Source organism: Triturus cristatus, chromosome 12 (assembly GCF_964204655.1).
Source record: "Triturus cristatus chromosome 12, aTriCri1.1, whole genome shotgun sequence".
Taxonomy (NCBI): Eukaryota; Metazoa; Chordata; class Amphibia; order Caudata; family Salamandridae; genus Triturus; species Triturus cristatus.
The window spans coordinates 172,600,946-172,617,522 of NC_140595.1; positions in this window are offsets into that span (position 1 = coordinate 172,600,946).

Genomic DNA, 16,577 nt, shown 5'->3' on the forward strand with positions numbered 1-16,577 from the left:
ATGGATTATATGTTTTTACTATGTTTCATTGTTTGCATCATATGATGTTTTTATGGATGTTGCTTGCATTCAAATAAAGTCTTTTGAATTGAATTGAATTGACTCTGAGCATATAAATGGATTTACCATCTCTTTACCAAATGTCCTTTTTACCTTTCTATGTATTAGATAGTTTATCTAATTTTTATAGACAGTATACCGACAATGTTTTGAATATTGCCTTAATACAGAATGATTTAAAGAACTGTAAAGAAGGATAAGAAAGTGAAGAGAACTAATTATTGTTGAAACCAAAATCTTACCCAAAAAGGTATTCCTACCTTGTCAATTGCATGATGTATGGAAAATATGCCACAATCGGTTATGGGCCACTCCTCACTTCACTACACCCCTCCATCTTTACCTGTATCCTTATTTTGTCCGACCCTAAACCTTTATAATGTTAACTCTTCAGAACATTCCACGTTAAAACTGAACTCACATCGCAAATAAAAGAATCGCAGGGCAGTACTTAACCACTGAAGAAGTGCCAAAGTAACTCAATTACATACCTTGACTTTACATGGTCCACGCATCATATTACACCCATAGAGCTTATGCAGGTAATATATACCACCGTTTGATTGAGATACACCTTACACAATTAATGTTTATATATTCACAAATATCTGACTTTACTAAATCACAAATTTTGACCCTTCTCACCCAATGCATGATGTTTGTCACATCTGCTCTTTGATAAATCCAGCGCTTTACCAGAAACACATTATTTGTATCAGTGCAGCCTTGAGAAAGCCCCAGGCAGTTGAGCCATCTATGGGGCGAAACACGTGTCGGCTGCTCACAGAACACCTTGAAAATATGTGTATAAGCATCTGATGGAGTAATCCATGCTGTAGGCACGTGATATATTCCCTATAAAAAAGGAATTTTCCAAGGGACAACAAAGGAATTTGAGCCTTCTTTATTCATGGGTAGATACACTTAATTCTTTTTCCACAAGTATATCAACCCAAGTAGTGCCAGTATCTCATCAATGGTTTGCGTTTCCTATCACATTCACAAAGCATTTATACATACCACTGCGACTCCCAAATACGATGGGAATGTCCTGTTCACGGCCTACTTTACCTGTGGTTCGCAATATGCTGCAAAAATGTGTCTCGTAAAAGGGCGTTTCGTACAGAACAAAAATGTATTTTGTGGCTGTTAGCTTTGTGATTTTGCAAATTACAGATTTCATGATCATAAAATCCTTTAGTAGGTGTGGCCCAAAGTTCCTACACCTATCCTAGTAGAAAGAATATTGCAAGTCATCTTAATGTTTCTTTACCTTTCAAAGGAAGCTGGCATTTGACCTGATTCTTCTACATGCCATGAGACTGTGAAAAACTCTCCCTATTTGACATCAGCTTGGGCCTCTATAGAGTGGGCAGGAGTTTGTCCGGCAGCTGAGGGAAATCTGAAGGGGCTAACAGGGTGACCATGGATCTTGCTTGAATTGGATGGAAGTCCACCTGGACCCTGGCACGAGGTTGTGCCAGCATGCCAGGGATGTGAATCATTTGCTTCCAGATGAGGACACAGAGCATTCAGCAGAGGAGAATTAAACACAAAAGGCACACCCTTCAGCCACTCACTATAATTTATAGCGGAGCCTATTCAAGCTTGTCGCACTCTTGGTTGTGGTACCAGTAGTGGTTAATTTGTAAAAATATTAAGTGCCGGGGCTAGTGTCAGGAGGCAGCTTGCACCAGCCCATTTCTCCTGTTAGCGCCGCCTTAAGTAGAACCAATTACTAACCATGAAGTGAGAAGAGGATGTCACCTAATGGCCAGAGCTGCCAACTTCAAAGCTGGGGACCCAGGTTCTAGTCTCGACATTGGCTCAACATCCCCAATCACTCAATCTCCTGTGCCTACCAAAAATAAGGGTGTTCTTAACTGGTGCTCATGAAAGTATAGCACCGGTATTGATGATTAATTGCCTGTGGTGAGCACTGGAAACCACGGGTTCAAATTAAGCACTGGGTACTAGTAACAATTTGGTGGCACCAAATTGTTAGGATGAAGCTGGGTAGAAAAAATTGAAATAATCTTGTTGGAGAGGATGTGACATAACAGCCGGGGATGTAGGGTGACCAGATTTGAACATCAAAAACCTTGGCCTGACCTTATATACATATCAACACATTTACAACCTACACTGACATAAAATTAGCTATGGCAAGACCTCTACCCTGAGCTGCACTCTGTGTTTCCCCTTAGCTACAGCAAGCATGAAGCCGACCTCCGGCGTTACCTGAAAGAATCAGAGAATTGCTTACAGAGAGCCTACCTTTCGATTGTCCTTTGCAGGGTGAATTGTTATTTGTCCCAAAAACCAGGACATGTGTTTAAAATTAAGGAAAGCTTTGGGACATGGGGACAGTCCTTGAAAAAACGTGACTGTCCCTGGCAATCCAGGATGTCTGGTCACCCTACAGCCATAGCCACTTTGTAACTGGAAAGCCAGGTTTGAGTCTCAGCGTCGGCTCAACATCCTGTGATTCTGATCAAATCACTTAATCTCCCTGAGCTTCATAGAAAAAAAATGGAATGAGTCCTTGTGTAATGTAGCTCATGTAAAGCACTCCAATACCTTTGGGTCGATTTTACGCTATATAAAACTGCAAAAAAATAGATAAAAAATAAAAATAATAAGAATCTTGACTTCAATCCTACTTGGTTCATGCTTAGCTGCCAAGTTTCTCTGGTCCGAGCGTAACAAGCTGCTCAGATCCAGTTTTTTTCTTTGCATTCTGGAACATGAAGCCCTAATCGGATCAACAAGACTACAAGTCCCAGAATGCAAATAAAGGACTGGGTAGGACAAATGGTGGAATCTGTGGTGCCTATCATGACACGGAGTCCCACAAGCCTTCTGGCAGGAGGAGGCGCCAGTGACCAGTTTTACCATGCTGCATGCTGAAAAGCACCCTACCACCTACTGCGGTGCAGGACGTCTGGTGGAATACGTGATGCCTTTCGGGACTCTCGGTCCCACAAGCCTACTGCGAGGAGGGTCCAGTGACCAGTTCCCCCATGCCGCACAATGAAAAGTGTCCTACCATATACCGCGGTGTGGGACGCATGTGGGTCAAGGGTGGGCTCATCCGCTCCTGTCAGAGCTGGAGGCAGCTGGGCTGGGTGCCCCCTCTTCGTTCTCGATTCGAGACGAGTACATTAATCTTGAAAGGTCACATTGCCTGCCCCGATTGGTGTTCCAGTTGTCACCACACAGTAGAAGAGTTCTTTGTTCGAGCAGTGGACATGTTTTCCAAGATTCTATCTTGAGCTACAGTAGCCCATCTAAAGGTACATTTCTTGTAGTGGTGTAAAGTTTGCATTTTGGAGGTGAGCGGCAATCCATTGTCCTTCTAGTTTTTTTTAGATTGTTCCTTGAGAGGATCACACTTGACAGAGGTCTAAAGGTACATTAGCTGAGGCTTTTTCACCCCACCTTATTCATCTTGATGGAGAAAATTAAATTATCTGTGCATGCTGTGAAGTCCCAGCCCAACACAACTATGGATGCATTTTTGTCACAAGCGGTGGCTATCTTTGATAAGGAGATCCAGTTGGCGGATCCATGTCTTTCTCTCTCTTCTCCTACTTCTCCGCTCCTTGGACCTCTCTGACCTGTCGCTCAGGCTCTCTATCTAAAGAAACAGAGGTTGTGATGCTGTCTGGTCAAGAAGAGCAGCTCCTGGTGAATGTCGAAGCCCCATCCTTAGTCACTACAGTCACCTTAGAACCTGAAGTAATGAACGTCCCCAGTAAGGATCAGGTGGTCCCTGGCAAAAGAAAAAGACAGAAACTGGGTAGCAAATCAAAAAAAAACAAGGGTTAATATTGCTCAGTCGTCCAGACTGAGGGATTCATCTACCAAGTTAGCAATTTTATTAGATTTTTTTTTTAAAACCCTGATTTCTACTTTTGGTGTGAGGTTGACCCCGATTCGAGACAGGCTGGCTGCAGTGGAGTTGGAGCTGGACAAGAAAAACCAATTGGCGCACGTCCTGGGTGGTTGTACTTCCCCTCCTGCACCTTCTCTCCCTGTTGCAACCAGTCGTAGGTCCACCCTAAATATGACGGGAAAAGGTAAAACAAATAGGGGTTATGCACAGGGTGGTTTTGTACCTGGTACAACGGCATCCATGAATGCGCAGCCCTGTCCTAATCCATATTTAAGGGGAGTCAACTCAGTTCCTGTGGTTCGATAGGGGGCAGCGGGGGCTGGGGGGTGCTGATAGTCCTCATGGCCCTGTGCAAAATCAAACAGCAACAGACCAAGCCATTGCTTCTGGAAGAGAGGTGGTGGCATCTCACTCTATTGCAGCCAACCCTAATTTGCCCCGAACATTGTTTTTGGGTAAAGTGCCCCCCCCCCTCCAACATCACGGATCACAGAAAGTTTCAGACAGTTGAAAAACAAGGTGACCCATTGGCTGGACTTGGTTTGGAGGGTCAAGTGGATTGGAACCAGAAATAAATCCTTGGAGGGCAACTGTGTGAATATTAACTTTAATATGCACTTAATGGCAAGAAGATACCTTGCCTCCGCCATGCGTACTGTTACCACCTCAATTTTAGCCCTCCCCATGGGTTTTCTCTATAGGCCTGGGCCAGTGGCTTGTGTTCAAGAGTCGAATCAGTGGCACACTACATTGGGTCAACCCTTAGCCCAGAATGACTGCCTAGCGGTCCCACGTGAGTGGACCTTAGACAACAGATTTGCTTCTTTGTCCAATCTGGATGGTTGTGATTGACTTGATGGGCTTGCTGGAGGTGGAAGGTCAATGAAGGTTACATCAAATAAAGCAGAAGTGAACATACCAGGCCCCGACATGACGGCTTTTAACCTTATTAGCTGGAACATTGCGGGCTCATAAGCAAATTTAAATTCCCCAATTGGCTGAATTTTTGGGGGGGTTTTGCTGCGATTTGTCTGCTGGAGACTTGGACAACATCCAATAGTTTCTTTATTGACGAGTACAAGGATTGTTTTACTCCGGCAACTGAATCTCGATTAGAAAGGGCAAAAAAGGGCCTGGGTACTTTTGTGTCTTTGACGATAAAGGAAAAGCTGAGTGTGATAAACACAGGGGCCCCCACTATCCCGGGTACAGCATTTGCCACCGTTGGTCACTCAAAGCTGACATAGTTGAATTTTTACAACACTCAACTTCATTCATATGATGGTAGTAACATTCAGTCCCTGGGGTCACTACTAAGGAAATTGCAGGGTTCTAACACACTCACAGTGGACAATATGTTGGCAGGAGATTTTAATGTTCCTTGGGGATCCCAGGGTGAGGGGGGAACAGAAGCGGGTTGTATGTTACTGTCGGGCCGACACTACGAACATCCACTCCAAGGTTTGTTATTAAATGCACTGCTGAATGAGTATAATCTTGTGTTTACCCTAGAGAAGATTTCCTCTAGTGTGAGCATCTTACATCCTACTTTTATTGGGTTGGGTTGTGAGTTGTTTATTGACTTTATTTGTGTCTCAGCTTCACTTTTCTCACTTATTGTTGAGGTAGAGATACCTATGAGCCCCTTCAGCGACCACAAACCAGTGTGCATGTTTTTAGGTTGGTACTCCTCGGTTCAAAAGTGCCCCATGGGATAGGGTGGTATCACCACCATTATATCGCAGGGGAGGAGATTGAGGTGGTCTCAGGTAGACCCTGATATATTCTATAGATCATTGTATACCTGTTGTGCAAATGTATTTAGAGCATTTCTACAGGGATAGCAGTTTGCCTGGGAAAGTATTGGGGGTATTTGAAGTTATCTCCAACCTGGCGTCTAGTTTTCTAGGGGCCCAAGTGTCTCAGGGGCCCAAGGACGGGCCCAGACGGGGTGATCAAGGTTATACCCTGGCGTGAAAGCAGCTTATGTATGTCCTGAATGCCAAGCCTAGAGATCCTACTCTTTTGAAGAATAGTTGTTTCCAGTACAGAAAAAGAATTCAAGAGGAGGAAGAATGTCTTAAGGGACGCGGCATGGAAAGAGCTGCTTGGAGCCAGTATCCTAAAAAATAGTTCTACATTTGGGAAATTAGTAAATAGTCAATTTCTGACTTTGGGATCCACAGCATCTCTGGGGTCGCATATCACACATGATTGCTGGGTTTCCTTCTTTAAGACGTTTTTTGAGATCTCAGATGTGGTTGGAAGAAGGGGAAGGGATGTTATTTGGGACTTTCAAACTGGTATTCTCCCTTGAGCAAGTGAAGACGGGAATATCATGGCCAGCTATGGGGAAGGCTCCTGGACCCGAGGGCATCCTTCCTGATCTGTACTTTGGTGACGCTGAGGTCTAGTCCCCGGTTTTAACCTCACTTGTGAATGTGGCGGTGAGGGAGAACCCGCCGTTGGCATGGGCTTCTTCTATTATTATCCCTGTCTTTAAAAAGGAAGATAGGGACAACCCGGCCTGTTACAGACCATTTTCCCTCCTCAATTCTGTTGTGAAGGTAGTTGGGCATATGCTAGTTAATAGACTGTGGAAGTGGGTTGAGGAGAGTGATGTCCTCCCAGACAGGGAGATCAACAGTTGACCAGTGTTTAAATCTTATTATAGTCCTAAGTAAATCAACTATTGTTTGCCCAGATTCTATCAATTTAGGTTTTATAGACCTCTCCTCCACATTTGATTGAGTTAATCGAGGGAAATTATGGCGGCTAATGTTGTCCATGGGGGTGGATGTGACATTGTCCTTCTTTAAAGAGATTTACATATGAATACCGCTGCTTTTGTTCATTATGCTAGTGATTTGAAATGTTCATGTCATTTGTTTATCAAAAGGGAGGTTCACCAGGGTTATATTTTGGCCCAGATTCTTTTAAATGTATATATTAACTAATTGGAGCAGGACTTGATTGACACTTGAGCAGTTTGCCTGCATGTGGGAGCCCCTTGTTTGCCGGTGCTCTTATAGGTAGGCGATGCTGTTCTTATGGCAAAAACAGCCAAGGGGTTACAGTCCTTGTTGGACTCTTTTGCCAACTTCATGGAAGACCTGGATCTGTCGATGAACGTTCAAAAATCCTATGTGATGGTGGTCGGTCCACTTAAGACTAAGACCTGCAAGTTTATGCTGGGGTCCAGCGCTATCCCAAAGACTGGAGTTTTTTCCTACTTGAGGTTGCTCTTCGACTCCGAAATGAGTTGGCGCCCATTGATGAGTAGAAAGAAGGGGGATTTTATAAAGGACAACTCATCAGTATTTAACTTTGCCTCTAGACATGGCAGAAGACCGATTCAGACCCTGTTATAAGTTTATCGGTCAAAGAGTATTTCTAAAGTAGTCTATGGAAGTCCGGTCTGAGGGTCAGTCAATCAGGATGACTTGCAGACAGTGGAAATTTATTTTTTAAGCAAACCCAATAAGACGATGGACGTCTCCTATGTGTTCAGCACAATGCCCCCACCTTTTCAGTGCACAATGAATTAGGGGTGGGCTACATAACAGATTTAACAGCATTTTGACCTATTTCGTTGTGGCTAGATATTTGGTCAAGACCCACAGCAAAACTAAATAAGGAGATTTTAAAAGACTGTATGTTCCTGGATCGGTCTCTGCAAATTTCTTTGCTCAAATATATTAAGGATCTCTCCCAGAGTCTAGGAAGATGTAAGCTGTATAGCTAACCGGAGGGAATTGTGAGGTCTGATCACAAGTGGGCCAAAGAAATTGTTTTCGTCTTATGCCCTCTGGTAGAGAAGAGGGTGCTCCTTTGAAACCTCATATACATGTCCATCTTTTATAGAATTCTACTCCCTTTATTGAGCCTTATTTGTGATTGTTAAAGCACATAAGAGCGATTTTTGTTGACCAGATTTAGGCTTGACCTTTTACATTTTATGTTGGCATATCCCCGAATGAGGAACTGGGGTCACCCTCTGGAGCCCTACGGCTGCGACGGACTGTTTCCACAAGACACTTCGCATTTTTGAGGGGGGGGGTTTGTCCATTTTATGAGGTTCCAAGGAAGGCGTTTATTATACCTTTGATAGCAAAAAACGGAACTTCCTTCACGTGCGGCCCACTCTACTGTATTTGCAATTGCTATCTGAAGACGTAAACAACTGTCACCCCGCCTCCGTAACCCCGCATGTTGTTACAACGCGGTCGTAACAACGACCGCGTTGTGACAACACATACCATTACCTCGCAAGTCATTACAACGACTTGCGGAAGGGGAGAAGGTGTTGGATTTAAAATCCAACACCTTCCCTACAGTCTGCACAGACTGGAGTTGGAATAGTAAATTTTACTATTCCAGCATCCAGCGCCCCTCTCCGCAAGTCGTTGTTACGACTTGCGGGGTAATGGTATGCGTTGTTACAATGGGGTCGTTGTAACTACCGCGTTGTAACAACATGGGGGGTAATGGTATGCGGGAAAAAGAGGCATATTCTGTTATTTTAGATGTGGTATGTTTTCTGAAAGCTACCTTGAGACTGAGGAAAACCTGTGATTGATTTTATTATTGATGGGTTTTTATGAGCCTGGATATTTATTTGTTTTTATAAATATGTATTTTATGTGTTTGGTTTACTGTTTATGCTTGCAAATTTTTTTATGGTATTGCTGCTGCACTGTGCTTTTATGATTTTTATGCAAAGAACCGAATAAAGCGTGCTTTGATTTGGACTGGAGCATCTAGTTGCAGGTGGGCCCGGGGAACTTGGCAGGGCGGGTTCAGGTAACACCTCTTGAGTCCACACAAGGTCGCACGAACGGTCCAACTCACAGGTCGGGGGGTGTGAACGGCTGTAATCAAACGCAATGCAGTCCGTCTTGTGCGTGGAAAAAGCAAGTGTGTAACTTTAATACCGAAATCTTGTGCGGTGTGCTTAGTTTTGGAGAGTAAGGTGGTTAATAAACTTTTGGTGACGCAACCGCTAGTGTTGGTCTGGTTATCTGGTTGAAACGAAGTGGTGACAGCGAGCCTATCACGGCTATCCAGTATCCACGTGACCACGTCCCTTAAATGCACACATCATAAGTAGCATGTTAAGAAAGCCTTTATCAGAACCGCATTTTATTATTGCGGAGTATACTTAAAACGGCAGTTCCGAAAAAGTAACGCTAGAGGGAGCCAAAGTCTAAAGTGCTAGAATCAGTCCCCGCACAGAGGCAGAAACATTGTGGAGCCACACTGTTTTATAAGGGTCTATTTTATAGTACAAATGCCTTTAATTAATTTAATTTAATTTCACATGCATCAAAACTTCTCCGAATGGCTGGATAATTCTAACACTCACGTGAATAACATACAAACGATCCTATTTATTCAAATTAATGTAACTTTTTAACTGTACTTTATCACTCCAAATTACAGGGGAAAGAAAGATTACATTGTAACTAAGCTTATGCACAATAAGAGTTCATGTTATTTCTTGTGTGAACGTTTTAAACAATGATAGTTAAGTTGAACCAGAACACACGGAGTCCTAATCGTTCTGTGAGATAACATGTTATTTGGACCAATTGTCCTAATAAGGACAGATTCCCTCCATTACTAGTGCAGTGCAGAGATCGAATCTTATGTTACTACTACAGTTCAGGTTGACAAGCTATAAAAAACGCTCTTTAATCCCTCGCCATCGAGGATAATGTGGTAACCCGGTAACCCTCAGAACCTGGGTATAATTGCAAAGCAAGGAATGGTTCTGTCGGGAATCAAGGAACGTAAGTTTCTCTTGTACTTAATACATTATGCAAATATTTACACTAAACAGTCAATGAGAGTAGAAAACACACCTAATAAATCATCACTGATAATCAATAAATGGAGAAATTCGCCAAGCCAGACGGACGAGGACGTCTCTTGCTGCTCTCACAACTACTTGGCGATCGCTACGGCGGGGCCTTCCTACAAGCAACCAATAGGACATATAAAGAGTAAAATAATTGCATTAGAACAACACGCTCTTTCAAGTTAATGGATGTTGTCAGCAGACACCCCCATTAGTGGGATATGACTGCACTTCCTCGCTACCAGGCTGTCTGATGCTTTCTGTCCTGATGAAGACCCGCAATAGATGCACACGAATCTGCACTACAATATAGGGTCGAAACGTCAACATTCTAAGTTCAATTTGTCCGTGCAAAACCACAACTTCAATAAGGAAATTGTATAACCCGGTGTGGTACATTTTTTTAGGCCTTGGACTTTTGTATATAGTCTTGTTGTGTAAATATATGTAATATATGTTACTTTTTGTGTATAGCACCTTATCACCAAACACAATAACGTCACTAATTGTCTTACTGCACTTGTTTTTGTGGACAGCCTTATGCTACTATAACTGATTAGATTAATTTAAAAAAGAGTAAAAAAAGAATTGCATTCAATCAATTTCTCCATTTATTGATTATCAGTGATGATTTATTAGGTGTGTTTTCTACTCTCATTGAATGTTTAATGTAAATATTTGCATAATGTATTAAGTACAAGAGAAACTTACGTTCCTTGATTCCCAACAAAACCATTGCTTGCTTTGCTTTAATCCCTCTCAGCATCACATTTCAGACGAAAACAACAAGAAATTAAGGGGCACATGCAATAAGCATTTTTGTTTTCGCAAACGGGCCGATTCGCAGAACCGTCCCGTTTCCAAACGCAAAAAATGCTTTTCAGATGCAGCAAACCCTATTTTGAGATACGGTAACCTGTTACCGAATAGCAAAATTGGTTTGAGATTCGCTATTAAGAAGGGGCGTGTTTAGGGCGTCCCTTCCTAATACCGAATCGCATCGGTATAAATGAATGTTTTGCGACAGAAATGCAGTCCAAAACATTCGCATTTTACCATCTACTTTAAGTAGGTGGTAACACATTCGTAAAAGGGAAGGGGTCCCCAAGGGACCCCTTCCCCTTTGTGAATGTCTGTTACAGCGTTTTTTAGGAGCAGGCAGTGGTCCCACGTACCACTACCTACTCTTAAAAAATTAAAAGAAAACTTTTCATTTTTGTTTTAGAAACCCATCCCGTTTTCCTTTAAGGAAAATGGGTTGCATTTAAAAAAAACATGTCTTTATTTAAAAGCAATCACAGACATGGTGGACAGCTGACCCCAGCAGGCCACCATCCCTATGATTTTTGCAATTTCTAAGGGGTCGCAAATTGCGACCTTCCTCATTAATATTCATGAATTAGGTAATTTGCGATCCCCTTGGAATTGCAAAAAGTGTTCAACACACTTTCATGGATGCCATTTTGCGATTTCCTAATTGCCAATTGCAAGAATTCGCAGTTCGGAAATCGCAAAACGGTTTCATCATACATCTGGCCCTAAACTCATAGTGCTTTCTGATTGCAAATCTACCTTTCCGCATCAATTCAGCTGTTTGTGCTATGAATTTGGTGAGATGCCTCTGCCTACAACTTCATAAAAGAGTGCGGCATAAACAAGAGGTGCGAGACTTCGAGCCACCTTTATTTTTCCGACTGGCATTTTGCTGCTTGCACTGGAGCACCTAATTAATTAGCACTGCAGTTGGAGGACGCAAATTTCCTGTGGGCAGAGTGGGAGTGAAGTGGGGGCGTAAAAAAATACAACGAAATGGCCAACAGCGACCATGAAAGCGAGCTGGTGTTTGCCCCAGCTGTGAAATGTCCGCTAATCACATGCTGATCCGCTGAGTGTAATATTAGTATTCTTGAGGGATGGGTGGAGAGTCACGACTAAGGCTCCCAATTTTCCGTTTTTACTGATTTTTACAAATGAATACAAACAGAAAACAACGTGTTTCCTGCCTGTATTTATTTTTAAAAGCGGAAAAATACTGAAAATTGTGCTTCTTGTAGGCGACTATGCTGTTTTTCGTGATTTCCAGGACAACAGCTGAGCAGATAGACAGCACGGGAAGTTAAAAAACAGGTTGGGACTTCCCTAAATACATACACATGTTAATATATATTTGTATTATAATGCTGATATTTGCCTAAGGATGTAGCGTTTTGCTATATTTGGCTGCTTAATTTGCTAATACACGACAGGCCGCAAAACATGGGTGCATGTTTATCAGTTAAAGAAAAGTGGAAGTATACCATCTTACGATTCCATTTATTCACAAAATACAAAATACAAATGGATAAATACCAATAGAATGGGCCAAAAATAAATATGGATAAATATAGACGGAAAGGTTAAAATAATAAATATCATAAAACCGGGAGCCCTAATCACGACCTACTCAAGGCTTCACCTCTTGGGAGTCAAGGCACTGCTACTTTCCACAATAATGCTAAAGAGCATATTAAAACCACACAGTGATGTAAGGGCTCTTCAAAATTAAACATAATTGCGGAAACTTTAACACATGCCTTTTCATTGGGCTAAAACCTCCAAGGAAGTTAGATGGCACCCCACACTGCTGCCCTGAGGTGTAAAATGGTCTACACTGCAGGCTGCAGGGCCTGCTAATGCCAGGGTGATCTTTCACTGAAGTGGAGTGCAAATTAAGGGTGTGTGAAGATGCGATGTTGGCCAATTTGCAACAATATGGTTAAAAAAATGTGCTAGCGTTGCAAGGTGTGAAGCTTGCAACGTTTTAAAGAAAATAGGGCGGCATTGTCAGCCATTTCCCATAGTTGGAAAGCAATTTTGCTGCCAGTCACAGCTGCTTGGGACCTCTGCACCATCCCTTGCCTGGAGCCCACCCTGCATCCCATGCCATCCTCGGTCCAGAGACTCAAGGAGCACCTTCTGCCTGTCTTAACTTCTTCATCTATAACCTCCTGCCACCGGTCACCCCTCCCTCCATGACCAGGACATCCTTTGGCAGGAGTTCATCAAGGATGTTGGGCCAGGTGGTTTGCCCTCTGACAAGGATGAACCTGGGCTTAGTGGGGAAACTTTGTTCATTTCCACGCAGGAAACATTTACCAACTCTGCAGACGACGTTTAAACTTTGCCCCAGCAGCAGCTGGCACAGATCAGAGGAAGAAGGAGTGGGGGTGGGAGGGGGCGAGGACGCGGGGGGAAGCATGTATAAATAAATAAAATAATAATTTACTTTCTCGCCGCTTCCTTGCCACGTCTCTCCTCCATAGTCCTCCCTCACTCAGCTTCAACAGGAATTACACCCCGGCTCCCAGTCAGCCAATCACACAGCTGCCTTGTGATTGGTCTGAGCACCGTGTTTCGGCGCACAGAAGCTGACTGGAGGACAGGGCAGACTCTCCACGAAGGCTGTGATGCAAGACTGTTTTGGGCTGCACTTAATAGGGTGTTGCCTACCACTCCTCCCCTGCCCCCTCACGCAAAGCTGCATAAGTAGGAGAAAATAAAATGACAATAACGTGAGTTATCATTTCATTTTCCCTTTGTTTCACTGCAAAAAAGTAATGGGGCGCTGCTTCTCCGCCCTAGCGGAGAAGCCACCACTGCTTTGCCCAGTCCTGCTTCAAGGCAGCAATATCTCCAGTAAGCTGGGGGATGGCGTGGTGTGTCCTTCCTTAAGTCTCTTCACCGGGGTTACAAATGCTTCCTTTTATCCTCTCAGCCAAAACAAGATATTTTATTTGGCAGCTCTAGGATACTTGACGATAATAAAAATGCCAGGAGTAGTGGAGTTGACTAGGCCTGGGCAAAAGTTTCATTACGCTGGAGTAACTGGCATAGTTTTGGTAAGTTTGTGTTACAAAAGCTACGTAAAACTAATAAGATTACGCCATTACTCTACATCGAATAATTACGGGGATACATTTTCACACAAGATGTAATGTTGGAGGAATTTTTAACTGTGAGCCCTATTTAAGGGAGATTTTTTTTACCCGAGCAGACCATTCAGGTAATTTTTGACCAGAAGACTAAAAATTTGAACACGGACAGCAGTGTATTGAATGCCAGTGGCAGTTCCTTTAATATGGGTGGTAAACAAACATTTCAGGTGGATTTTTTACCTGGGTGGATCGTTCGAATAATTTTAAAATGCAAAACTGAAATCCAAATGCAAGGGCCAGGTTTTTGAACGCAAGCAACCGGAAATCAACTAAAAGTTACATTTTAGAGTCTGATTTTTACCTGAATGAAATGTTCATGTATGTTTTCAGGGAAAGTTACCTTTTTATTAATTATGCATAATTTCACGTAATTTTTAGGAAATTCCACAGAATTACGCTACCTGAAATTACGTGATTTAAGCTCATCCCTAGAGTTGACACCATGTGTTATTTGACCTTGATGACGACATTGACTGTATGTTCCACCTTGACCCCTTCAACAGCTTCTTATTTACTAATCAGACCCTGACTATACGTGGGGTGAAGTGTTATTTCTGGGTGGGATACTGCTGTGCCGAGTGTTCGAGCATCAGGATTTCTTATGTACAGCAACACCAGACCAGATCCACGTTTGCAATCTAGAAAATATAGCCGATAAAATCACATGAAACTCAGGCTGTAAGTGTAGCTGGGTTTGGCCCCTGACCCCAGTACACTCCCTCTATAACCCACCGAGCTTCCGCCTGCGAACCCATAGCTCTGGATTGCCCTGACACACTCCATCCCCCTGTCTCCAGGTCTTTAGGTGGGCCGGGTCTTATCGGTGCTGAGCACTGGCAGTTTTTTAAAGGAGCCCTCAAAACGAGTCTCTATCGGGCTCTGTTTTGTACCCAGGCACGGGCGGCCCGTTTTTTTCCGGACTGCAGTGACAGCAGGCACATCGGTGTGCGCTGCTCACACTGCTCACTTCTCACTAGTGGAGAAGTTACGGCATGACGTCATGCCAGGTGAGCGTTGTAGGGGAAGGGAAATCCTTTAAAGAGAGTCATTTTCTCTCTGGATTTCCCTTCTCTTTTTGTAACTAAGGAGCAGCAACATTGTCGTGGTGCCACCAGGGCTTTAAGTAGAAGCCTTTTTAGGTCGAGCCTAGAGCAGCGCATGCGCTGCTGCTCGACCTTTAGTAAAGGGGTTTTCAAAGTGCTACCCACAAGCTTTTCCTGGCCTAAAGCTTGCTTGCATGTGCGCGTGAACGTGCGCAGCCGCCATCTGCCTTTCTTATCTCATTAAGCCTTATTTTACAGTTACGAGCCGTCATGGCTCATTAAGTGCTTTTGCGCACAGCGTGTGCGCACACAACTCCCTCTGCCTCTCTCTCCCGCTGCAGCCCCCATCTATGCATTCCGCGCGGCCAATGCTTGTTCAAAAGGCCCCGTAGCCAATACCTTTGAGATATAAAAGCAGCATTTCCCTGGGCAACGCCTGTGAGCTCGCAACGCCAGTCCTTCGGTGCCAAGCTACTTTTGCCACCTCTGATAGGAAAGCTTCCTTGCTTGATAACAGTAATGTGCCACCCTCATGCTTTGCCTGCAGCTCCTCTGCCACCAGACGCTGACATGCCTGGAAGGGCACAGCTTGAGTGGCAACGGGTCTGCAGACTTTCTACTGGCGGGAAGGTTGGCGAGGTCGTCGTACAACAAGTTCCAAGCTCAGAAAATCAGCAGTGCTCTGTGCTGCAAAACGCAGGTCCTGTAAACATAATGGTAGACTCGCCCGCTCGCCTGGAACTGCAAATTGCAGGTTTGTTTGGCACAGAGGCAGCAGAGAAACAGGGCTGCAACGTTCGTGATAATAATGCACGAGGCATTCCACGGAACATTTGACATCAAAGTCTTTCTGTATGAACACACTCTGCTACACGGCACTTATCAGTAGATATTGCAACCAGACGAATATTAATTGGTACTTTAAATATTGGAGCATATTTCGTACAAAGCCCTGTGGCCATCTGTGTGTCTCGGTGATGTCAGGGTCCAGCACAATGGTAGAAATTAGGCACTTTGAGAAAAATAACATTTCTGCCCGGGCAACTTTAAAACTAGATCATTGCTGTGCCTCAGAGCTGTTAAACTTAGTTCTTTTTCTAGGGTGTTTCGTACAGGCGGCAAGAGTTGATTCTTTTGTTAGATGCGCACGAGAGAAGGATCAGAGCACCCCCCATCCCCTCCCCGTCCCCGGTGGGAGGCAGACATTTCTGAGGGTCGCATAAGACCTAAACTGATCTTACAGCTTCTCTTCTTGAGGAGGAACTAGAGATTGCACCTTAAAGGGCAAATATTTGGATTCATAACTGACTGTCATCACATATTATTCTAAGCACTCAATCTGAAGGTTGGAGCAAGGATAGTGGTGAGAGCAGCACTTCTGCAATATAATCCACAATGTTTTAGTAATGCTTGTTATCATTGGCTGAAAAAAATGTTTTTTGATTCAGAATCCAGTGTGCAAAAATCCATTTTTGTCATGTTTCCCTCAACATTACAATAAGTCAAAGTAATGGCCGAGCTCTGAGCTTTTGGCTTTGTCAAAGTGAATGTTTTTTTGCGTAGGTTTGTGAGGTTGAGGATGTGTCATGTGTGCCTGTGTTAAATTGTGTTACCACTTTTGAGCTGGTGCCTGTGGCACATTTTTACATCATCTGATTACTCAAGTCAAAACTTTTTTTTTTTTAAACAAACACGGTAACGAATTTGCATTAGTACTCCTCGTTTCCCCCGCAGTGCAACCT